Genomic DNA, 27685 nt, shown 5'->3' on the forward strand with positions numbered 1-27685 from the left:
GCAGAAGATCGAAAGATGATGCATCGCGAACACTTTACTACATTGACCAGAGTCCTTAGGGGCGACACCGCAGGTGTGCGAGTAGTGTGCGACCCCACCCCCATTTGTAACTTTAAAGCTCCCTTGAGCAGCGGGCTGACGAGCCTGGGATCCCGCACCTACGCGCCTGAGTGGTACTATACCTGGCAGATATTGGCAGCCATCGGCAACCCCAGTACACGGCCTATCCCTGCTGATGAGGGGTAATACCCCGAAACACGTGTCCAGGGATGGCGAAGACAGCGAAGATAGCAGAAGATCGAAAGATGATGCATCGCGAACACTTTACTACATTGACCAGAGTCCTTAGGGGCGACACCGCCGGTGTGCGAGTAGTGTGCGACCCCACCCCCATTTGTAACTTTAAAGCTCCCTTGAGCAGCGGGCTGATGAGCCTGGGATCCCGCACATACGCGCCTGAGTGGTACTATACCTGGCAGATATTGGCAGCCATCGGCAACCCCAGTACACGGCCTATCCCTGCTGATGAGGGGTAATACCCCGAAACACGTGTCCAGGGATGGCGAAGACAGCGAAGATAGCAGAAGATCGAAAGATGATGCATCGCAAACACTTTACTACATTGACCAGAGTCCTTAGGGGCGACACCGCCGGTGTGCGAGTAGTGTGCGACCCCACCCCAATTTGTAACTTTAAAGCTCCCTTGAGCAGCGGGCTGACGAGCCTGGGATCCCGCACCTACGCGCCTGAGTGGTACTATACCTGGCAGATATTGGCAGCCATCGGCGACCCCAGTACACGGCCTATCCCTGCTGATGAGGGGTAATACCCCGAAACACGTGTCCAGGGATGGCGAAGACAGCGAAGATAGCAGAAGATCGAAAGATGATGCATCGCGAACACTTTACTACATTGACCAGAGTCCTTAGGGGCGACACCGCCGGTGTGCGAGTAGTGTGCGACCCCACCCCCATTTGTCTTGTGATAATAGGTGGTGCACTAAAAAGAGAGAGAGAGTTGCTGCATGCGGCATGTGGTGCAGCGACTAACGTTAAATATCATTACTTAGCAGTGCTTGTTCAAAAACATAGTAACAATAGTTTGTGTTAAAGTGATCCAAATGCAATCTTTTATGGGCATATCTATCGCTGGAGGAGTAACGGTCATTAATACTCTACAACCTGAAGCATGCTTGTATACAAAAATGACACATGCATGTCTAAGTGCTTATTGAACAAGAAAACCTTGAAAGAAAATTATTGGAAGATGGTAAATGCAGATGTCTGTACAAATGGTCTTTCCTCACACTTAACAGGTCGCTTTCTGGAGTTCAAGGCCCAACCGAAACTGGAATTATATTGGGATGCCATAGAGAAACAGCAGGACAGAAAACTCTATTTTCAACTTAGAGTAGGCTCCCTCCCAGTAAGGTCTTTTACAGCTAAATGGGCAGGCAAAAATGGCATGGATAAATGTCCTAAGTGTGGGGAGGAACGAGAGACAGTAAGTCACCTCCTCTTTTTCTGTCCCTTGTATACTGCCCCCAGAGCCAAGTGGGTTAAGCCAATTTGTAAATTGCTTGGCACACGTAGGCATGCAGAGGCCCTAAGAATCCTATGCACCGACCCTAGCCCCCCAATTGCAATTGCTATGGCTAAATTTTTGAAATGGGCTTGGATCATCCGTATGCGATCAATGGTGGAAGGGCTCTGATTATTAGATATACACCAGCATTAACTATGTGTAATTACGTGGTACGTTTTCTTTTTATTTGAGCTATGTGCATTATTCCCTGTTCGGTATAAAAATGATGGATTTCCTTTTGATTTTTGAATTTTATGAAATCGTTAAGATTGAGATTCGGCAATAGTCTATAGTAGTTTAATCTAATTTTAAATATTTATATATGTATTGCATTGTTTGTATTGTTTCTTTTTTCATATTGAAAAATGTTTTATGTATGCTTTTATGACTTAATTGTCGAATAAAGTTTATGACAGGCTTATTGAACAGTTGTTTTGAATGGAACGGGTATGAATGCTGACACACGAGTAAGTGACACTGAGTGCCTTGAACCAACGTACAAAATGAACAAGTGACAAACTTCCTGAAGAAATTTACCAGCATGAACTATGACTAAATGTATCTCTTGCTTGTCTCTATTACTTGTTATTTCTCCTTACAGGTAATCTCTAGCAGTAGACCCGTAAGTAAGGTCGCACCACAGCATGCACAGCACAGCTTAGGGCGTGTGCTGAAAAATCAAAAACATGTGGCATAATTCTTACCACTATCACTTTTTATCACCTTCTCACGTTAATGTGGTACTGAAGAAAGCTTTATCATTTTTTAACAAGGCTGAAATATGTTGACCAACAGGATTCTAAAGACCAGTTACCAGTCTTTATAGATTATCCAAATCTCTGTTTTTAGTATACCCTGGGTCTCTGGGAATGAATAATCAATCAATACGAATCGCCAGAGATATTTTTAATTTTCACCACTTCACCACACACACCAAAAGTCCAGCTCCGCTGTACTCAGGCGTTAAAGCACAGCTGGGTAGCATTCGGCTACTCATCTGGGAACCCGATAATGAGGCATGCCATCAACTAGGTTGGTGGGTGAGGGTTCTTCTAACAAACCCTAGTGGTGCCTGGCACTACAAGCATTACAGAGCTACCAGTTCTGGGTCCGTCTAGGTTGTTTCTGATATATATACTCAGGGACAGAGACGGTCCCACTTAACAGTCCTTGTTCTATTTTCGTTTTTTTCTATGAAGGGTATTCACCAGATGTATAATTTAGGGGGCTGTACGGTGAAATGTGAGGTGTTGTCCAGTTGATGTTTATTGTGTTTGAATCTGTGGATGCATTTGTTTTAGAAATGACTATGTGTTGAACTCACGCAGAGTATGATGGGTGCATGGTGATATGCAAATGACTGAAGTCATATTCATTGTGCGATGTAAGGGTCTTGTGAAGAGATGTGGTGATGTGTTAAGGCTGCATATCACAGTGGGCTGTGATGCTCCACATTATGATATGAGTGCAGTCCAAACATTACTGAGGCTGCAACTGGTCAGGAGAGTGGTCCATTTAAGATGTTAAGTTTGATGTCTGATGAGGAGGTGATGAGTACAGTACATTGTATACATGTCATGTATGTGAGAGTTATTGTGTACATAGTGGTGAAGAGTGGTGCTGTGAATGTAATTGTGGATGTAAGAAGGGCAGCGCCAGTAGAAGATTGTAAAATTTGGGTTGGAAGAGTTTGAGCACACCGCAGACCTCTTTGAAAATTTAGCTAAAGGCATGCCGACACACACAGCAGCAGCTATCTCTGGTCCCCCTCGGGTGGAGGGGCTCAAAGAAAAATTCAAAAGACTTGAAAAATTGAAGATGCAAGAGAACTCACGATGGTGGGATGCCACTACCTTAAAGCAATATATGCGCCTTAAGCAAATCCCCAGAGGCTTACGCTCTCAGATCTTTCCGACCTATGATAATCTGGATGTAGATCTTATGAAAAAATGGGAAGACTCTGTTAATAACAATTCTTTTGTCCTTATGGACATTCTTATAGAAAGTGCAGACCGCAAAACTCTGAAACTACAGGGTGAAATTGCTGTTCTTGAACAAGAGATAAAAGACCTCAACTTGCCAGAACCAACTGTAAAAAACTACACCATTCTGGATGAGGTTTTACTTAAACATCAGGAAGAAATTAAAAATAGAAAAGCAAGACAAATTAAAAGAGACGATGGTGACTACCGTAACGGTAGAGTGTTCACCTTCGATCGAAAATATGATGCCCTGATTCCCTCGACCAAATCCAAGAAACCAGAGGGCAACACATCTGCCCCAGGCTCCATCTCATCAAGTACCACATCCTTAAACACTGTGGGTACTAGCGAACCAGAGACAGAAAGTGAAGATAATCTAGACGCAAACAGCAGTCCTTTTTTAGTGGAAATGGAACGCATTCGCAAAGGGAACAGGGCGCCATCCCGAAGAGGTCCTACACCTCCAAAACCCACAGAGGGACCAGGGGGGGCAAACGACGAATATCGCAGAAAACTCAGATCAGGGAGAACACAGAACTAGACAATACCAATACGGAAGTACAGGTTATCAACCTATCCTCCTTCCCCCTCACCTCTGATATGACTAATTTACTCTCAAAAGGTTTGAGTTTTAACCCTTACTCCACCGGGGATATCTGTCAAACTAAAATAGATCTCTTCAAATTTGTCCGCAACCTAAAAATCAAAAAATACTTTGCAGGTAAAGTTCCTACTAAGAAAAATATCAAAAACATTCCTGATGTATTGAGTGATAATGTTGAATATACAATAAAAGATATACAAGCAGTCCATCTACTATTGTCTATCACTGAACGAGAAGATAGCCCTATGGAAATGGGGCAACTTTTAGAAGAACTTAACATAGATATGGATTTAGGGGTAGCCAGTGGTCTCAAATCCAAGTCCACATGGACTCCTACTTTACCAGGCGGTAACAGCATTGACAATTTTCATAGACATGTGTTAGAAGACCTCAACAAGATCAACACCAAAAAATTACAAGAAACATTCATATTTAAAGACAACCTAACCAAAGGAGAGCGTAACGCCTTATCTGTACTGACGCTGAATCCCTCCATCATTATTCGTGAGGCAGATAAAGGAGGAAACATTGTGGTAATGAACGCAGAAGACTACAACAATGAAATACTGACCCAATTAGCAGACCTCTCGTGCTATGAACCTATTGCATCCAACCCCATGGGAGTGCTCACAAAGACGGTCAACGACTATCTACTCAAATGGAAAGAGGATGGTCTCCTCAATGAAGAAGAATACATGTACCTGAAAGTACTGAAGCCAACGTATCCATGGCTTTACACACTACCTAAAATTCACAAGGATCTCCCATTTCCCCCTGGCAGACCAATAGTATCAGGGATTGGAGGTCCAACTGAGAGATTAGCAGAATATGTTGATCTATTTCTGGGCCCACTTGTCAGAAATCTCCCTTCATATATTCAAGACTCCAAACATATTCTCAGCCTGCTAGGAGATTTAGAATGGCAACCAGGTACCACACTAGTTACTATGGATGTGGTTGCTCTCTATACCAGCATTAACCCAAAACTGGGTATTGAAGCAATCACCAAAGTATTGTCCAAACGGCCAGCCTCTCTCTGGTCACACACACAAATGCTTATTTCTATGATGAGTTTGATCTTGGACAACAACTTTTTCATGTTTAATAAGAAATGGTACCAGCAAAAACGCGGAGTAGCCATGGGTTCAAAATTCTCACCCTCCTTCGCTAATCTCTTTATGGGAGCATTTGAAGCAGACCATCTCTGGGTCACATCCGGTAGTCAATTCACAGATTCCATTCTGTTCTGGGGTCGCTACATAGACGACTGCATTTTACTATGGACCGGAACTGATGCTCTACTACAAAGTTTTTTTGACTTTCTGAACAACAATCTTTGGGGACTCAGTTTCACTATGAAACAAAGTAGATCGCACATTGAATTTCTAGACTTAGAATTCTATGTAATCAACAACACCCTACAGAGCAAACTGTACAGAAAACCCACATCCTGTAATGCAATTCTAAGAGCAGATAGTTTTCATCCCTTCCATCAGATCAAATCTATACCCTTTGGCGAGTTTCTTCGTGCAAGACGAAACTGTAGCGATGATGGGGAACTGGATAAAACAATCAATGACATGAATCTGAGATTTACCAAACGTGGTTACCCAAAAGCAATTTTGTCGAAAGCAAAATCCAAACTAAACAGAATAAAGAGAGAGGAAACGCTGAAAACTAAAGACCCCCAGACTAAGAAAGAGAATACAGTAAGAATGATCACAGAATACAATGCTCTACACAACTCGATCAGAACCAGCTTGACCAAACACTGGAAGCTGTTAGGAGATGATTCTACATTAAAGGAAATGATCCCGACCACCCCTCAAATCACATTTCGCAAAGGGAGGACCCTGAGAAACAGGCTCAGTCCCACAGTGCCACGGTTAGATAGAAATCCGACATGGCTAACCCAACGGGGTAATGGTTTCTTTAAATGTGGATTATGCCCAATGTGCAAATGGGCCAAACACAAGACCAAACACTTCACGGGCCCCTCAGAAGAGTCATACGAGATCAGAACCAACATAAATTGCACCACCAAATATGTAATTTACATCATCGAATGTCATTGTGGTAAGAAGTACGTTGGTAGTACAATACGAGCTTTGAAAGAAAGAATCTCCGAACATATGAGAGCAATCTTGAAACAGGATCCAAAATACCCCGTGGCACTTCATATAGCCAAGTGTCAACCCAATACAGACGACTTTCAGGTTTCTTTCTATGGAATAGAAACCGTGCCCATCCATGTGAGAGGTGGTAACCGTGAACTACTTCTAAGACGTAAGGAAGCGACTTGGATTATGCGCCTTCGTAGTATAGAGTGCGGTTTAAATTATGACCCAGAACTGCAATTTTTTCTGGGCAACTAAAGTAACTACCTGCTCCCAAGTATATTTGTGTTGCTGTCTTTCTCTTTCCCCCTTAAGAACTCTAAAACTGAACATGTATTGATATAACCTATTGTATTGTATGTATACTATGTTGTTGTTCTCATTTTGTGTTCTGAACCAGTGTGTGTACTTACTTGTTCATAGGAGTAAACAGTTGCTCCATCTAACGACAATCACGTAGTCAGGACCAATTCCTGATCCTTTGTGCGATGAAACAATTCGAAAATCGCAATCTATCGGTATGAATGACCCCTATTTTTCCCATACCCGGGTAGTAAAATGCTAAGCATTTCGCTCACGTCTCTACACTGAGACCTTCGATAATAGTAATAATAATATTATATTATCTTGACATGTAGACACACCTGCATGATGATGCCTGTATTCACCTAGCTGGGTATTTAGTTACATATATTATTATCCCATCGAATCCTTGACGGTTTATGAATGAGGTCCTGGTTGGGCCTCGCATGAGTTAAACCCTTTACCTCCTTTTTGTTATTTCACATTTTCCAAAATAGTGTGTTAGAAACACGCCATGTATTGTAGTGTTTTCAACATTAGCCTAGTAACGAGAAATAGGAATTATATATATTTTTTCATATGAAGAATAAGTGTTTTTCCACACTTCATTCCCGCGCTAGCCGGATGCTCGCTAGCCGTACTTAAATACCTTATTCTTCGAGCCTATTTTCAAATTTTCCTTCTACTCTACTACTCGGGGTAGTAACTCTTCTTTTTTCGGCCACTCTCATCTCCATAGAGCTCTAGGACTACGTTCTAGTCTCTTGAACTCACCAACACGCGAACGGTATTTAAATGAATCTCACTTCCGGTCACGTGTCCGTTTACAAAACACGGCGCCGGGAAACTCCAAGAGGGAGAAGTTCGTCCGCCAGGTAAGCGCATGTTGCCCCCAGAATTATTGCGACTCCATATAATGTGGCGTCGGAGTATGAAAATGATCTGTATCCTCTACAGTACATAGAGTTTTACACCCGCCTTTTCACTTTCCCCAAAGGACAAGGTACTTTGTTGGTCACGAGCGCACCCGCCCTACAACCACGAAGACCTCTCTCCTCCCGGTCTCTACTCAACCTGCCTAAAACTAAGGTAGGATTTCCTTTACCCCCATGCGCCCTCTCTACCTGGTTGTATTGTCAAAAGAGTATTCCAGTCCTTTTTCAATGCGCTGTATATCTTGTTTTTCTTGCAGATGTGTTTATCCACACATTAGAAACTTTTGTCCTAATAACGCGATACGTGGTTTTCTGCCCCTACCGTGGTAGATACCCCTAGTGCATAGAAGCCAAATAAACACAATTTTGGTTTTCCTGGTGAGTTCTAGTATATACAATTATATATATATTTTTTATCATGCTTAAACAGCACCCTGCCGCATAGCCATTGGCTTGAAATTGCATGTAGCTCTGTGTGTTTTTACCCCCACTGGCCTTTTTGGCTTTTAAACCTCTTGGTTTTTGTCTGACACTAGTACTGCATCAATCCATATCCCTCATTTTCCTCTTAAATTGTTTTATCGGATACAATCCCCTTGTCTTCCTAAGTTTAAACCTAATGCCCAGCGTGCTTTTCACTTTGTTTTCTATTCCTAAGCTCTCAGTAATCTCACGTTTACAATTTTTCCTCCGCTTCTCTCCCATTTATCGTTTTGAAATCCTCTCACTAACAATCAACATAGTTCACGTCCTGACCGGTCCTCTCGCGCCCTTTCTTGTGTCCTATCTGAACCAGCACATCCTGTCCTGAAAGCCACATTTTCCAGGTATGTCTGGTATGTCAAATCTTTAGTCTACCCTCACAGAACAGATTTGAAAAAAGTGCGCACTTTAGAATAGAAATAATCTAAAATACCACACTCTCTACGCACCAGCTAATTGACAACCACAATTATATAACACTATCGTCAATTTCATATGCGATTCAATTACGTTCACTTATGTCACCTATGAGTCAATTGGGATACCGTCCTTTCTATACCACATACCACCTGTCTCATCACTTCACTTTTTTGAACCGGCCAGTTTTGTTCTACTGTTGATCTACCCGTTACACTAGTCACTATGTTCCAGAAAAATATCGTTTGGCACCACACACACCACCATGTCACTTATGTCACTTTAGCAATGACTGTTCTTCACACAGACACTAAGTCACATTACCACCTTCTGCACATGCCTTGCTCACCAGGGTGACACCATGAGTCACCCGTTTTTCTGCATAAATATTACAAACAAAACATGTATAGTAAAAACAGACTTTGTATCTTTTGTTTAGCCCTGAAGATTCGCATTTGTTCCTTGCGATGAAACACGTGTTGGCTTTTTGAAATGGAACAATAAACAGAAAATGGACACTCTAAATACAAAATATTGATTGACTTACCCGTCTCAATAGATGAATTGTCACTGAATTACGTATCTCCACCAACTGTTTAGATTGATGTGCTATATGTCACTATTACATGTAAACAATCATATACTATTTTGAAGCTGCACACATTTGTGTTAGTGCAGGGGCACAGTTGTTCATATTCATTATAGACCAGTTTTCTGGCCTTTCTGAGTGGTTGTGAGGTATTACCACTCGCCCTATTGCCTACACCATTTTACTCTTGCTTGCCATCATTTAGCGGTTACCAAGGCGTGCGCCCAGTCTCTCTGGAATTCCCAAAAAAAGACCTCAGCAGGTGCTTACAGAGTTTGAGCACAAGGCTGGAGCTTGTGGAGCAGACATGCTTTACCGGCTAGCTGCACCAGAGAGGGCTTATAACGTGCGTGTGTGTGTAGGATAGTTTTGAGAGATGAGCATGTACTTGGGGTAGATGTGAGAGGGGTCATACCTGCACAAGTAGAGTTCATGCAGGCCATGAGGGAATGTTGAAATGTACACATTTGTAGATTATGTTATGTAAGTAGGCAAAAACAGTTGCAAGAGGAAATATGAAGATGTAGTATGTGTTTGCTGCAACTTGATTCCTGCCAATCAATGTTTATGAATGATTGTTTTAAAGGCTGCTTTGAGTGAACTGGCTTATGAAAAACCTATTGGCATCACAGGACAAGTTGCCTCCACCTAGCCTTGCCTTGTCTGAGTTGTTTGTGGGCATAAGTGGTGATTAACTCTTTGCAGGTAGTTGTTGCCATTCTTGCCCTTGTATACTACCCTGGGATGTAGGTGGTGACTGCTTATATTGAAATGTCATGATGCCAGAACTTTGTATGGCAGTCCATTGCTTAGAGGACTATAGCCCCCTTAAGTGAAAAGTCAAGGATGTGTGTTGTTGTGCCACCTGGGGTCAGACTACTCCAAAAACGCATCCCCACACTTCCAGTAGACTACACCTGCATGGGTATTACTGGCATTCTGAGTTTGAATATCCGAGATATGGGACACCAAGGGAGATGAACTCATTGGGATGATGTCTCTAGTTGTGCTAATGAAAACATATTGCACTGTAAGCAAACACCCATGACACTGGAACAGTACAACCAGTTCCAGAAGTATTTGCATTGTCTAAATTTTTGAAACTATAATCTGGTTTGGCAAGGGTAGCCCTTGTTTGGGTCCATACGGACTCCCATTTTACCCATTAAACACTGCCAAGAGCCTGAGGGCAATATGCAGTATGCTCCAAAGCCTGGCCCACAGCCTCAATTTGCAGCACAGCTGGTGAATGGCCAGAAACATACTGGCACTACTTTGCAGTGGCCTGGTGGGGACTAGGGAAGTGAGTCAGTCTCTTGGTGTGGTTTACAAAGGCTCAAAAACTGTGGCCCATAGATGACCTGGTGCATTGGTCCATCCACCAATGCCCAATTGCCCACATTGCCAATCCAAGCCTATACAGAACACTGTGTGAACAAACTCAACGCCCGTAGGGCTCTATGGTATTTCAGCCACCTATCATGTGTGTCTGCCCAGGTGAGACAACTTCCCCTTACACATAAAATGGTCTTGAGTTGCTGCGGGTGGCTGGTTTGCTGTCTTTGCTTCAGCATCCAGTTCTAAAGGACCATTTACTAGATGATGAGGCTTTGTTTATTTTTCAACAATCCCTAGACCACCAGCATCTCCACTCTGTCCATTCCTTGGAGTTGCCAGTTACTTTTGCTTCCAGTGTGAGAATACGTTTCCTGCAAAGTGACCTTTGGCTTTGTTTTTTGGGAATTGTTTGCAGCTTGTACTCCAACTGTAGGTATTGAGGCACTTTGCATGTGCACCAGTAACATTTCTCAAGTATACATTGCTGAGAGTGTTAGCCCCCCAAATACTCCACATGGGTCTACATTGCTGGGAGTGTCAGCCCTCAAATCCCCCAATTTGGGATACATTGTTGGGAGTGTCAGCCCACATAAGTCCCCCAATTGGGTCTACATTGCTGGGAGTGTTAGCCCTCCTAGTCCCCATATTGATGCTGCATTGCAGGGAGTGTTAGCCCCCAAATCCTCCAATTGGGGCTACATTGCTGGGAGTGTTAGACCCCCCAAATCCCCCAATTGGGGCTCTATTGCTGGGAGTGTTTGCCCTCCAACTCCCTAAAACGTGGCTCAAACTTGCTGGGAGTGTTTGACCCACAACTCCACCAATTCACTCAACATTGCTGGGAGTGTTAGCCCCCCCCACCCCCATTTGGGGCACATTGCTGGAAATATTAACCCCCTTCCCCGAAAAGTGCCTGGACATTGCTGAAGTATTCCCCCCCATAAATTTGACTGTAGTTGCACCTCTGCTTTCTCTTGTATTGTATTTCACAGGGGCTGTTGCATTATTCTGCAGGGGTAGTTGTCTAACTTACCGTATGCAAAGACCGCTTCAGTTGGGGTTGTAGTATTCATCATAGACATAGAGTAGAGGGATGATATGCACGATGGTATGCATTGCTACACAGTCTCGGTCACAGGAATCGTGTTGTGGCGCGATTTGGAGTATAATAAACCTTTTTTTATTGTAGTGATGGATTCGGCATATAGGAAGTATGCATCGTACTTGGGTGGTAGGATTAGGACTCGGAAGTAGCTGCAGAGGGCTCCATTCAGTGATTCAGGTGTTTTGTTGTAAATAACCTGCCAGAATTGGAAAAACAGAGTTGATCAATAAGTAATGGGTTTTGGGCCTCATAATGCATCGTGGGGAAAACCGAAGAAGAGTACGTGTCGGTAGGAAGATCCGAATCTGGAAGGGTTTTGGATGCCCTTCCTGACGACTTCATTCGTAATTAGGCGCTTAATTTTTTAAATTACATATTCTTATTTCTTATGAATATATTTTAACAGCCTTTTAAATTTTAAAATTAATGTAAAAAACATGTGATTCAGTACTTAAATTACTTTTAAATACTTTATATGCTTTACTTTTACTAATTATTAATGTATAATAAATATGCTTTCAAATATTTAAATGCCTACATGTTTTAATTATAAAAGAAGAAAAAAAGAATTGTTTTACTTCAGTCTATTTCAAAATGTAATTTTTAATTCTTTATCATTTTTCTTTAGATCTGTAGCTAAAATAAATATAAAACTATTTACAATAATATTTAACCTAAAAATTGTAACAAACTTTTTCCAAGTGTATAAACATTTTTACTTTTTATGTTAAATCTTAATGTAAACTAATGTTGTACATTTAATACAAATTTAGAACCAAAGGTAAAACATACTACAGCACTAACAATTTCATTTTGAAATAAATTGTGCATTCATGCAATTATATTAAATTACATTAAAGTTATTTTCACATGCATTTTTCCCATTGCTGCGGGTGCTGCATTCAGCACCGCCCGCCGCAATGTGAAAAATGCAGGATGCGCCAGCCAGTGTGCGCATACTAAATAGGATTTGCCGTTTTGCTTTCCTTTTTTCTGCATTTGGTTTTGATTTTAGGTGGTAATACATTTTTGGCTATCAATTTGATAATATAGTGTACCTTGGAAGTTGCGGTGCTTATAAAATAACATGATTATAGACTGGATTTTGGACAACACTTAAATCGACTTATAGTAAGAATATGGATAAGTATCATGTGAGGCCTGTTTTATTCTTTGTTAAATCATTTTTGGAATTGAGTTGGGCTTTGGTACTAGATGTGGGGTAATTAACTTCTTTTCTCCTTTGTCTAATTCTTTCCTTTCATTTTGTGTCTCTTGCCAAGATGGTGATGCTTCCTAGAATTGTTTACTTCTTTCATAAACTGTCATTCCATGTGCCACACTATACGTTCCGTAACCTGCATCGCATGCTGGGGTCATTTGGAATAATTGACGCAGATGAGTTGCCTTAAGGAAGCTTTATCTCCAGTTGATAAGGGGAGCCCCAGATTTTGAACATTACTATCTGGAGACGCAGTTAAAGTGGCCCTCACGCTGCCTGGTCCTCCTGCTCAGGATCGAACTGCACAAAGGATTCATGAGCTACTACTACCATCTGGTAAACTCCCATCACATGCTAATAAGCTTCTGACCATTGCCTACAAGACCTATATTAGGAGTCTCTGACTGACCCCGGCCTTGACACCTTACACACTGGAAATCTGTGTTGAATCCCTTTCGCCATTCAGGGAACTCCATGGGAGGGAGGAGGTGAACCTTTTGGAGAGGGAGGGGATGGACACGCTTGGCACTCTGTTCTGGGATGGCACCCTCCTGCCATTGGAACAACTCTGTGAAGCTCCTGGCCTGCCTGAAAATTATTCCCTTGCACACAAAACACTGACAGCTGAACTACAATGGCTTTGGTATAGCATGGACATGGAGCAGGACACTCATCCAATGTTATTGCCACTGGATGCCCTAAGGGGGAAACACCCCAACCAAGTGGATGGAAGAGCTTCCTATGTAACACACGCTCTTTACCCAAATATTGCACCGAAATCTGGGATTTGATCTCTACGGCACAGCCCGAGATCTGCTTCCTGACTGAAACATGGTTAAAACCTCACACTGCCCATGCAATTACTTTGGGCATTCCGGTAGGATTTAAAATATTAAGGCTTGATCGTCCGGGTAACACCGGAGAGGGTATTGCTATTGTTCATAGAGAGGGGCTGAATGTCTCCATCTTAGAACAAAAGAGCAGCCCCCTGATGGAAATTATGGTCTTTAGAATTAGTTCCTCATCCAAGGCCCACTGGAAGGGGGCCCTGGTTTATCGTCTTCCAGGCCCAAGTGCTGGTTTCACGCTTTCCCTCATTGAATTTCTGGCCCCCCATCTTAAAGCCGAGGAAGATTTTTTTCTCCTAGGAGATTTTTACATACATGGCGACGTGCCTACCCTTCCAGAGGCTTCATCTCTCTTTTCAGACCTTTCCATGCTAGGGCTTACTAAACAAAATAATGGCCCTACCCATCTGGCTGGCCACACCCTAGACATGATTTTCACTAGCTGTTCTAAAATAGTCTGTCAACTCCCGATCCAAGTAAACTGCACAGACCATTATATTATTGAATTCTCTTTGCTAGGTCTGGATAAACCTAATAAGCGCCCCCCTTTCCTTCCTTCTGGCGCAGACAATGGCACAAAGTGACATTGGGCGATCTCCAGAAGGTATTAGTAGAACCCTCCTTCACTACCTCGGACAATGTTGAGTCCTCCTTGGCCAAGTTTAACATGGCTTTCCTAACGGCGATTGATGCACTCGCCCCCCCTGAAACTGTATAAACAGCACCCTGCTTCTCGTCAGGAGACATGGTATACTAAGCAACTCAGATTAGAAAAACAAGGCTGTAGGAGACTAGAAAAACTCTGGAGGAAAAACGCACCAAGGAAAGCAAAAAAAAACCTTCTGATACCTTGTCCCTATATTATAAAAACATCAGGCTAGCTAGGAAGAACCATCTCACTTCTCAACTGGCCGAAGCCGGGAATTCCTCCAAGGTTCTCTTCCGGATTTTACAGGATTTTATCAAACCCCTGGCGTGTGAAAGCTCTGATGCCTTCTCGCAATCATTGTGCGATGATATTTCCTCCTTTTTTAAAAACAAAATAGAGCAGATCTATGATAAAATTGTTAAGGCTTCTAACCATGAGAGCAGCCCTCTCCCCTTCCCCTCACATTCCATCACCTCTGGCACGGGCACACTCACTGCTTTCCCTATAGTCAGTACGAGTGAGGTTCTCTCATTGATGGGCAAAATCAAAACGGGATCTCCATTAGATCTCCTGCCCGCCAAGTCATTTATCTCCCTGAGCCACCTACTCTGCCCCATGATTCAGACATTAATGAATCTTTCTCTCATGGAGGGTCGAGTACCTTTAGAATGGAAGAGGGCCACTGTAAATCCCATTCGCAAGAACGCTGCTCTCCCATGGTCAGACTTATCCAACCTCCGCCCCATTTCCCTTCTGCCTCATCTCAGCAAGATGACTGAGAAGCATGTTAACACCTACCTGCCAAATTTCATCGAGGTGTCGGGAGGTCTGAACCACTCCCAATCAGGATTTAGACCCAACTACAGCACTGAATCGGCGCTCCTCTCTGTGACAGATTCCATCAGAATGTCGCAAGATAAGGGGGGCTCCATGATTCTAGGGCTGTTGGATCTATTTCCAGCCTTCGACACCATATCGCATGAAATACTGCTCAACCATCTGCAGGAGGTTGGGGTAGGAGGTTTGGCTCTGCAATGGTTCGAGAGCTTTCTATCAGGTCATTCACAAAGTGTCAACCTGGGCTCCTTTCGCTCTTCGCCGGTGGATCTTACTAAGGGGGTTCCACAAGGCTTGTGTCTGAGCCCTACACTTTTTAACGTGTATGTAGCCCCCTGGCTGACTTGGTGAGAGCATATGGATTTATTCCGGTGTCGTATGCCGATGACACCCAGCTTTTATTCCCATTTCAGACTCTTACTCCTGCAATTAAACATTCTTTTGCGGAGGGGAAGAAAGCAGTATCCCGCTGGATGGCCTCCAATTTCCTACAATGCAATGTGGGGAAAACCGAGGTCATGCTGTTTGGGGAGGCCCCACTCCTGTGGGCACCCGATTGGTGGCCTTTGGACTTGGGGCCTGTCCCCAGTCCCAAACAGACAGTGAAAAATCTCGGCGTGCGCCTGGACCGGGGTCTCTCTTTAAAGGAACACGTGAATCAGACGACCGGATCCTGTTTTCAGGTAATTGGACTCCTGAGACGCGTGTTCCCCTTTTTTCCCGACACCTTTAGAAAGACCCTTGTCCAAGCCCTTGTAGTTAACCGCCTGGACTACTGCAATGGTCTACTTCTATCAGTGAATGACAACGTGCTTAGGAGGCTGCAAGTGGCCGAAAACACCGCGGCCAGGCTGGTTCTTAATGCTCCGCCAAGAACTCCATCTCGCCCCCTCTTGGATAAATTCCACTGGCTTCCTATCCAACAACTGATTAAATTTAAAACTTGCTGCACCATCTATAAAAGCATCCATGGTTCAGGCCCTCTGTACCTGTAATTTCTTCCGTACAAACCAGGTCGTACTCTTCGCTCCAGTAATCTGTTCTTGCTGCAGATTCCACCAATTAAAAAAGCACGAATGGGAGGTCGAGTACTATCATTCCTGGGCCCTAGTCTGTGGAATAAATTACCCCTCACTCTGAGACAATGTAACAACTTCCTAAATTTTAGAAAGTTATTGAAGACACTCCTGTTCCAGGCACCCTAAATCTTTGTAATATCTTTAGAGCATTGTCTTGTAGCCGGAGGCGAACTATGCGCGGAGATACTCCTTCGGGAGTCGAATTCCAGCGCTATACAAGCCTTTAAATAAATAAATAAATGCACTCCACATGAAGGTTGGTGGTGGGCATGTTATTACGTGATTTACACATGCAATGGCCCCTGCCCTTCAGGAGTTGATGTATTCCACTAGGTAGCATTGAGAATGGCATATTTGCTGCAAATCTAGGCAGAAAGAGTGGGAGGAGGTGCTCATATATCAATGCAGACTTTCCCAAAATGCAAAATTCCAGTACATTCAACACAGCATTTTATACAGCGCGTACCTTATGCCAACACAAATACAATAGGTACTTGCCCTAAATATGATGTGGATGCTGCGGAAATTGTGCATATATTTTGGAACTGCCCAGAGGCACAGTTAATGTGAGGGGTGGTTGCGGACGCCTTGCTGACAGACATGCTATGAGAGGCTGACTCAATATATGATAATGGGTCAACTTGCAGTGATCCAGACAACCCATATGGTGATTTTAGTGGTCTTAGACAACCTTAAAAAGCTCTCCAAGTTTTAGTTGTCAAGAGCAGCCTTCAGGCATAGTACAGAAGGAGTGGAAACTGCTTGTTTTACCAGAATACAATCTTATTGGTATAGATTAAATAAAAAAGGACCACACAAGGTCTTTATAAAAATATGTATTTATTATAAGACACTCACTAATACATACAGATATCTTCTTCCCGGTGATATAAACAATGAACACAATACTTTGAGTCCATGCCACTCAGGAGTGACCCGGAAGACGAATGCCCATCGATGTCGGGTATTGCAGGAGAGCTTGAGGTGACCTTGAAACTGCAGCTGTGTGGACCAGGTGATGCTGTGAAAGACCAGGATCTGTACACGAGCTGTCCTTTATTGGAAGTCATGAGTTGAGGTGTAAGTGCCCGGCAGGAGCAGCAACAAGCCTTGGCAACTGCAACCAACATGGAAGTCGAAGAATGTGCAATGTCAGTACCAGCAAGGCCCAGGGGACTCACCACAAGCAGGGGAGAAAGGGCAGGCCCAAAGCAATCAGGGATGCCCAAATAAAATCAAAGATGGCTCACAAAAAGACCCCCAGGCACTGGAGTCGCAAGAGGACCTCTAGCAGCTCACCAAAGAAGCAGGTACATGGTGCAAGTGATGTGGTGAGGACAAAGATCTTGGTCACTGTAGGTGCTTGAAGTGGGGTCTACTTGGAGCTTGGAATTCTTGATGGAAGGAAGCCAATAAGCCTTTGCAACAGCAAGTCAATGCAGTGAGCAGTGGTTCGGTTCCTGCAGCTCTGATGATGGATACTGGCCTAAAACTTGGTGAGAGGACACAGCAGACCTCAAGGGATGTGCAGAACCACCACCTCTGTTACTGAGCCTTTTAGGGTCCATGGGAGCCCAGGATCAGCAGACCAGCCCACCTAGTTGCGCTGCCTACAGATGCAGGGAAGTGGCTCCCTCATTACAAGGGAGATTCCTTCAGGTGTCTTGAATGTCCACAGGCCTTGGAAGGTTTCCTGTATGGATCATAGGCACAGACATTGCAGCAGACGAGCAGGTGAAGAGATCAGGAGCAGCAGGAGTCTTCCCGGTTTTAGCCTTGTGCCCGGAGCAAATTTGAAGTGATGTCTGAAATGATTGTGTGATGAATCTAGTGACCCACATTCAGGTGAGCCCTTAAATACCCTAAGGAAAGGGTTGGGATGATTTATCGTTCCCTCCCAGTGGAGGGGTTTGGACAGTTAGGAGGATACTCCCATGTCCTTTGACCAGTTTTGCACCAGAGCGAGAGCTGGTTTGAACTGGGCTAAGCAAGGAGGGCACCAAATGTGCCCCTCAAGCAGACTGAGTGGCTTTGGCAAGTGCTCCCACCAGGCCACAATACACTAAATCCTGTCTGGGAGGTGGTCATACCTCCCTGTGACAGGATATCTATTGTTCTGCCTTCCCCTGCTCAAGCTTGGCTCAGTAGCAGGAGGGAAGAATTTGTGTCTCTGCTCAGCAGCAGATATGTTGTGCAATCTGTGTCTAGAAGACTGGTACCAGCAACACTGATGACCTAACGAAGGGCATTTACAGTGCTTGGAATCGTACTTTCCACACCACGGTGTAGGGGTATGATTTTAACATATTTTATACCAAACATGATAGGCTTCGTTCCAGCCAGTTTTGAGATGATCTTCTATATGTCATATGGTTGTCTCACTTACAACATGGGAGAATGGACTTTGAAGGCTGTAGGGTTGTCCTGCTCATGCAGGGACACCCTCACACTTAGGGCCTGATTAGGATTGCGGTGAATCCGCATCCTCCGTGCCGGCGGAAGCCACTGCCGGCCCGGAGGATGCGGATTCACCACTGCGGTGAGAGAAAAGACCCCCCGCCAGATTAGGATGGCAGGGGGGTCATCTGCAGATGGGGAGACCGTCTGCCGCTTTTCCACCGCGGTCCCACGGCGGAAAAGCTCTAATATTGTGGCGGTGTCTATCAGACACCGCCAGCCATATTACGATTCATGGGGAAACATGCTTTTCCATGGCGGGTTTTCCGCCGTGGAAAAGCATGTGGTCTTTTGTGTTTGGGGGCCTGTTGCGGGCCCCCAGGGTGTCGGGAGGTGGGGGTGCACATGGGGGGTACCTATGGTACCCCCAGCATTTACATGCACAAAGCGGCAGGCACCGCGCAGTGCCTGCCGCTTTGTGCATATAAATGTTAAACATGCATTTTTAACCTTGCAGCAGGTGCTGCTTCAAGCAGCACCCACCGCAATGTTAAAAATACAGGATGTGACCGCCAGGGTGGCGGTCACATCCTAATATGCACGGAGGGACCGCCGCTGCCCCTGTGGACGGTCCCTCCACCTCTGGGGTGGCGGACGGACGCAGGTCCGTCCGCCATCCTAATAGGCCCCTTAGAACTGAGCACCCTGCCTTTAGGATTGAAAAGGCCTGCTTTAGGGGGACTTATATGTTTTAAGTGCAGTAACCTTAAATTTAGAGACATCTATATCTTTCTTTATTGGTGCTTGTTCCAGCTTACACAGACTGCAATGGCAGGCCTTTAGTTACAGTTTGAGTGGTCCATCATGGGTGGCTTAATGCATGCTTCAGCCCATGGGGGACCCATGGGCTACCTATACTGGGGACTTATAAGGGTACCCCTATATGCAATCTGGAATGTACCTAGGCAATTACCATATCAATTTGGGGGGGAGAAAATAGAGAGACTGGTGTCCCGATTAGCAGGATCCCAGTCAGACTACTCAAAAACAGCATAGCACCAGCCAAACAGTGGTTGTACCCATAAAAGCAGATCTTACATTCCTACATACAGGAAGGGAGGACATATACACTATAGAGGTGGGCCGGTTGGGGCTGTGTGTGCGAAGGAAGAAGAGAGATACCTTCTAATCGATTTATTGACTTAGCCCTGTGCTATGGGCATCTGCTCCTTTGAACACCTAGCTCTTGATGGAAAAACTGTCAGTGTCCTGCTAGATACTTGTATTGCATATGTTGCTTGTTACACATGAGAATAGGAACCAATATCTCCTGTCACAACTGGCAAATGTGGTCTCTGTCTGTACATGTTGTTGTACTGAAATAGTAGCATTTTGTACAATTCGCTCTTAAAATCAGTACATTTGGTTACAAACATAAAAGGGAAATTCCAAACCTTCCTTTACTCTTCTGTACATGCTCACCCTCAACTCGGCATACTTAACTTGGGTAGAGGGAAAATCTCTTGATAATACCCCTTTCATATTTTCCATTAATGCTTTAGAAGAAATGGATGATAAATTGATGCAATATCTAGCCTTGTCTGAATAAAATATGGTAAGAGGCTGCTGCATCTTCTTCAGTAAAGAGATGCACAATTTGAGAGTATTACGGGAAATGCCTACTTTTCCGTTTTGGTTTTTATCGTATTTGGTATTTCCAATATATCTTTTGATTAGCTTCCTATGTGAACCTCCCAAGGCAATCTAAAATGCATGATTTGATACCTACTATTGTCTCCAACACTTCTAAAGGCAGTTTAAGTCCTAAAAATCTCCAAAATTGCTTTGTATACCAGAAATTCGGTAAGAACTGCTACCCCAGTTCCCATAACTGGTTTCCCTCGTATGTTATTACTTAGGATATCAAGCCTGAAGATATTTCTGTGGGGCATTTTTTTCTCCAGTGTCAGCTACAACATCCGGTTCTCAAAACTTAAATCCTGGTCCTCCTCCGGGAAGCATTCCAATGCAAATAATTTCTCTTGCTGGTGCGTCACACCCTGTGCAAATGTTAACTTTCCCGGGCTTTTGGATTCTAATGTTTGTCTTTTAGAAGGAATTGGAAATGGTAAAACGTTTTCATTGGAGGTGTGGTACATTCTGTTCTTGATCCTACAACTAAAATATCAATATCTCAGTATCCATCTAAGGGGACCAAATACTGCTGATAGGAAACAATGCTACCTGTCTTACTTCATTGCACCCTTCTTAACACACATGAATTAAAAAAACACTTAGGTAATTAATAGAAAATATCTGAGGAGACTATTAGAAATGGACAACAAATACGCTGCATGTGATTTATTTTCACCAAATCAATAACCTTGCAAGAGAGCTCATTCATGCGTTAAGTTGCTCCCTGCCTCCACTTAGAAGCTTCCTTGTTGACAAAATGTAATAGGCACAGGGCAGAAGGAGATATGATTGAATGAGTGGGAGAAACGAGCTGTATAGAGGGTAGGAGGCTTAATAATAAAATAAAGTCCCCGGATATCAAATGGCAGTAAAACTATTGTTAAATACACCAGAATGAGGATACATTCCACTGTAGCACAATTGGTTCATTCTCAAAAGTATCACTCCCCAAACACAAGTTAGTTGCACGAAAACAATCACTGGTAGGGCAAATCCCATTCCTAACTAATAAAATAAATGATAGTTTGGTTTGTGCCTTTCTAAATACAGTCTGCTAACATAATAATATTGCCAGTGTGGTGGAATGTCTGTGTGAATAATTTTACTAAGACAGGCTGATTTGTAGGCCTTTCTGAGTTGGTTCACCAGCAAAATCTGTTCGCCACCACAACCCTTGAAAGTCTATTGGCCTTCACCCACAATTACCACTAAGTCCCCCACTCCAAATACATGTGTAAATTCACGCTAGTCAAGGGAATGATTCAGTTTTTTTGTGGTATGACAGGAGCATCACACCTCAGATTGAAAGGCGTCAAAAGGAAACTTTCTCTTTGGAGAAAATATTGGCCATATTGGGCAGGAACAGTTGTAATAACATTTTCTGTGATTTTGAGGGCCTTAAATGGCCTTTAGAATTTTGACATCAGATAACTCTGTTTCATTTAACCATACCACAAAAATAAATTGTAGGCCAGTGTTCAGCTGCGTGGGGCAGTAAAAAATTAAAAAAGAAAGAAAAAAAAGAGAAAAAAAACGTACGTGCTGGTTGCGTCACTAGCCGCAGCCTCTCTGTCAAAGAAAGCACCCAGGTTTCCCTAAGCCAATCACAACACTGCAATGCAGTGCTGGGATTGGGCAGCACTCCATGATTAGGAGCTCAGGCTAGGACAGGAATCCTGTGATTGTTCATCATATTGTAATACAGCCTGGGTTGAGAACATGGAAAGTGCACATGACTGTTTGGCTGGTCAAAGACTGCTGACCAAACAGTCATGCACAGATAGAGTGTGCTTAATGCTCCTCCCCTGTCCCCTGCTCTGGCCAGCCCACCCATAGGAACAGAAAAATATCATTTTTTTTCCCTCTGCACTTCTATTTAACCAGTGAGGCGACGCTGTCAGTGTTTTTTTTTTTTATTTTGTCCTCATCTTGCGATTACTGTATGCATACGGAGTATCAGGTGTTTGCCTCTTTGCTCTTTTCCGACACTGCCCCTTGATCTATCTTGGCTGGGGAGTTTTGACCTCTTGTTGGTTTTGAGGAGTTTCCTTTACTCGTTACATAACAATGCTTCTGGCTTGGATCGAGGGGAGCTAGCCAACTTGGCTACTCGGCAAGTACCATACTTGTCCACCAGAAGATGTATCGCTTTAATCATAGGACTTAAGTTAAATTCTTATTTGGGGTTTAAGAAAGTTTCAAAACTATCCCAGAACTTAAATCTTTTGCTTATATTTCTTAACTTATCAAGTTTGTTAATTCTTATTGCCGAGTTCAGCCATTCTGCATGAGTTGGGCATGAGGATCCTATCCATTTGATACAAATTTCTCTCCTTGCAAGAACTATTAACACAAAGAGGAGATTTTCCTGTTCTTTAGTAAGCCCCCCTTGATTACCTGAGTCTAAAATCCCAAAAAGAGTAAGAGTAATACTCACAGTTATTTGTTTGGACAGGATAGTGCTCAGGGTCTTACCGACTTGATCCCAAAACTCTTTCAATTCAGGGCAGTTTTTAAACATGTGGATGTCGTCTGATTTTTCCTCTCCACATTTGGGGCATTTCTTTATTCCAGCATTTTTAAATTTGGAGAGTTTCTTTGGTGTCCAGTACGCCCTATGGATTGTATACAAATAATTCCTCTTCAGAGCCGCGGATTTCAAGTTGGACCAGCATTTATCTACTGATTTTTCCCAAATTAAGTCCAAATCTGTAATTACAATGTCTTTCCCCCAAATTTGGGTTTCCATATTGACGTTGATATCATTGGCCATTATCAAAGCCCAGTACCACTTTGCTACTTCTTTTGGTAATCGTGCTGTTTTAATCATGTCATCTTCCAGTTTTTCATTACCATTTATACTGGGTAAAGTTCTAGACCAGCTTAACATTTGATAGTATTTAAATTTAGATAGAGTATTGTTTGTCATTTCTTGCAGTTCTAGCCATGTTTTTAAGTTTGGACCATTTAGTATTTGTCCCCAGTATTTGATGTCGGCTCTTTTTAATGCCAGTGCGAGAGTGTCTTTTAAGCATTCTGGGGTTCCAGGAGATTCCCAGATAGGAGCCCACTTGCTATAGTACGATATTTTTAGAATGCCTCTTATTTGTGTCCACATCTTTGCTGCATCTCTTAGTATCTTGAGCTTTATTTTTTTGAAGTATTTGGGGTGTCCGAACTTAAACAATGCATGGTCCTCCAATTTTGTAATTACTTTAAAATAAGTAGGATAGTGTTTGTGGTTTTTTAGTAATACTTTAATATTTTTAAATTGGAAAGCTCTGCAGTACTCCACCAAGTCTGGGCTGGCCAACCCACCATCTTTCTTACTCCTCCTGATCTTTTTCCATGCAATCCTCGATCCTTTTGCTGCCCATATGAAGCTTGTTATGTTTCTCTGTGCTCGAGCTAATTCCGTCTTTCCAAATTCCATTGGTATCGCATTAAATAGGAAGGTAAACTTTGGTAAGACGGTCATCTTGATTATATTCGATCTCCCAATCAAGCTCAACGGTAGAGAACTCCATGTCTCAAGCAGTTTTCTTACGTCTCCGGCAACTTTATTTAGGTTTCTGTTTGCAATCTTCGCTATATCATGATTTATTAGAATTCCTAAGTACCTTATTTCGTTTTTCATATAATTGCTTTGAAAGGTTGTATTCCATGTCATGAGCTCTGTCTTCGTTTGATTCACCAGATTTCCTGAAATTCTCCCGAAAGTCTTTAAAGTTTTCTCGATTCTTGCTTTAGCTTTTAGATAATTATCAGTAAAAATCATTAGGTCGTCCGCGTAAAGAGCGATTTTTTTCTCCCATGTGCCATATTTGAATGGAGTGATTTTGTTATTGTTTCTTAGCTTATTTGCCAGTGGTTCAATATATAAATTGAATAGCAAAGGGGAGAGTGGACAACCCTGTCTCGTTCCTCTGGTTATCTTTATATTTTCTGTTAAGCTACCATTAATTAGGACCTTGGATCTTGGATCTTTATAAATCTGGTCTACCATGCTGATAAAGTGAGGTCCGAAATTGTTCTTGACCATAACCTTCTCAAGAAAGGCCCAATTGACCCTATCAAAAGCCTTAGCGGCATCAACAGCAAGTATGGTAAGTGGAATTTTCTCATTTGTTGCGATGTCTATTGCAGTTAGGAGCTCTTGTGTTACTTCATGTAAATATCTTCCTTTAATGAAACCTTTTTGATCTTGATGTAGTAATTTTGATAGTACTTTCCCTAGTCGAGCTGCCATTATTTTAGTAAAAATTTTATAGTCCGCGTTTAGTAATGATATTGGACGATATGACTCACATTTAAGAGGGTTCTTACCGGGTTTCAAAATGATTGTGACTATGGCATCATTCCAAGAGTCTGGTATAGTTTTCTGTTGTGTTAAAATTAGGTTGATTATTTTAGTTATATGAGGGAGTATGGAGTTTTTCAGTTTCATATATAATTCGTTTGGCAAGGCATCCGGCCCCGCTGCTTTCCCCTTCTTCAAACTTTTAATGGCATCTGCCACTTCTTCTTCTTGCACTTCTTTATCCAGAGCCTCTCTTTCGTTCTCTGCAAGTTTTAGAAGTGATGCATCTTCCAGGTAAGAATTAATCATTTGATCTGAGGGATTTATATCTTCCGTGTATAGATCCTTAAAAAATTTCCAAAATTCATACTTGATAATGTTTTCATCAGAGGTGGGAATTGTTTGATCGTCCGGAATAATACTTTCCACTTTATTTTTAGCTAGATCTGATTTAAGCTTCCATGCCAACCATTTGCCGCAACCTTCACCAAACTCATGTTTTGCCAGTTTGCTAGAATCCCATTTTTTCTGTAACCTCTCTTCCAAAATTTGATAAATTTGATCTTTTTGCGTCTGTCTTTTGTTAAGAAGATCTTGTTTCTTTTCCTCCTCTTGTTCAGTGAATATAGCGATGTCTAAGGAGCTAATCTCTGATTCCAAGTCTGAGATCTCTTGTTTTACTTGTTTGTTTTTATGTGCCCCTAAACTCAAGAGTTTACCCCTTATGACAGCTTTAAAAGTATCCCACGTTATCTGTTCTGTGGTACCTGACGCATTTAACTCAAAGAAGATATTTGTCTCAGTTTCCAGCTCCTTTATAATTTCTTCGTCTTCCAGCAAAGTTCTTTCGATTGTGAATCTCCTTTCAGTTATGTTTTCTGTGATTTGTAGTTCTAGTTGTACTGCTGAGTGATCTGACAAGTGAGCTGGTAGGTGAGATACTCTTTTCACTTTCTTAGATATTTCGTTGCTGACCAAAAAGAAGTCGATCCTGGATTTATGTCCCAGTTTTTTGTTGTACAGCGTGAACGGTTGTGATTTTTCTCCTTTGCTTTTCCAGATGTCTACCAGATTGAGATCCCTTTTATAAGACACAATCCATTGTCTCATTTTCTTTAGGTCTCTCCGCCGTTCCAAGAAAGAGAGGGAAGGCCCAGAAAAATCACCATACCAGGCACAGCTCGCAGGTAGAGGCTCCGTCTTGAACACTTATTTGTTATACACCGCAATATATTCCACACATCATCCGTGCATTCCGTGCGTCTATTTTCACAGCTGCATGCTAGCTTGAGCTTTTTCCCAACCGCTGCTACGGTAAATCACGGGTGCACCGGGAGCCCTCCGACCGAGCTTCCTACTCGGCCGCCATCTTCCCCCCACCAAGGTTCCCAACAGTGCATCTCACCCCGACGCTGTCAGTGTTACATTAAACCATGGTTTCCACCAAGCTTTCCAACCAAATGTTTTTTTCTTCTAACATATTTCATTGGTATTTATATAAAATCAACCGTAGATAATTTTTGTGTCTATACGTTCCTAAGACAATATTCACTGTATTACAACAATGGTCTATTTGCAAACCATGATAAAGAAGTCATAAGTAAGAAAAGACTACAACAGTACATTAGAAACACAAATAAAATGCATCTAGCAGATAAAAGACTAAAGAAAATGAGTTGTTAAATACGTTGGGTCTGATTATGATGTCGGTTGGAATAGCCTTTGACCGCCATCTCTGTGATTTTGGAACCAACAGACCTCGGGTCAGCGGTCCAAAATGGCAATTACGATGCGACCCCACATGGTGCATTCACAAACTCCCATTTCTTCATAGGATCTTGTGCAGTGGTCAGAAACCAGCCGCAGCATAAGCTCCCACAGGGAAATCGGAGTTACAGTAAATTCCAACACCATGGTGCAAGGATTTACGGGGGTGCATCATAAGTGTCGCCCAGCCCACATTCGGAGGCCGCAAAATGAGGTAAGCCCTGCTTGGGGCACAGATATTTGCTTTATAGCATGCTTCCCATGTCGAAAAACCGATATGGAAAGCCTGTTGGAAACTGACATATTCATTCTGACTGCAAAAACGCTGTCCATAAAGGATTTGTCTGAGGTTCCGACTGGCCGACGGGCTCCTTGAACCTGTCGGAAAGCAGACGGATTGACCGTCCGGTTTAGACTCCGATCGCCATCATTGAAATACGGTCATTGGATTTCAAACCAAGGATGTTTCTCTGTAAGCCTCTGACCGACATCTTAATCAGGCCTATTGTGTTTTAATTATCCCTGTTTTCAAATTATAGTTGTTTGCTTTACTAATAGTCCAAATGTTGATTATGGAAGATTCGGTCTACACCACTTACATACTAAGATTTACTTAATTATGTACAGTTTTCCGCAGGATATATGAAATCTCAAATTCTATGTCAGGACCGGAGGCTTCGGATTATGCTTTTCTCTCTTCGCTGTTTATTCCATAAAAACACATAGCAGCCAGAAAAGCATCAAATGTGAAGAAAAATGTCATTTATATCCCAACATTGGGTTATTATGAACAACATCATAAGCAAAAACTACATTAGAAACTACATATTCCATCAGTCTATAACACGTTAGTCCTTCTATAGTGTCCACAATCCTAGGGTAGGGCGTCCATCTTGTGTTCCCTTCCTCTTTCTTCGCTGCTTCGCAGCCAGTTAAGTGCCTTTATTCTTCTCTCTCACAGAAATTATTTGTGGAGATTAGTTGCGATGTGTACAGTTATTCATTTATGACGTGTGATGTTTAGATATGTTTGGAGGCTCTGTGCGACTTCTTGTTGGTAGAAGGTTACACTTTTTATTGCTTTTCAGAGCCCTGGATCGCGGGGACGTTTTCGCCCCTTACGCGATGTCCCCGTATGCACAGCGGTGTTGATTAACCCGCTAGAGGGAGCCGTCGCGTCTTGTTTGTCCTAGCGCGGTTTCGTCTCGCTGACAGGAACCGCGCTGGGGAAAGGAGCCGCGCCGGAGCCCCGTCTGCCGCCTAACCCTTAACGCCCTTCCAGGGTTGTATTTGCCTACAGTGAACGCCCCGACCGGGGTCTGTATTAAAGGTCTGAACCGCGTTGACGCCTGCGGGCGGAATTTGGCGCCATTAGTGGTTTTACCGTACTGTGGGGTTTTTCCTTACTCTCTGTCTTCCGAGCGCGCAGGGAGG

The sequence above is a fragment of the Lissotriton helveticus genome, chromosome 7, assembly GCF_964261635.1.
Source record: "Lissotriton helveticus chromosome 7, aLisHel1.1, whole genome shotgun sequence".
NCBI lineage: Eukaryota > Metazoa > Chordata > Amphibia > Caudata > Salamandridae > Lissotriton > Lissotriton helveticus.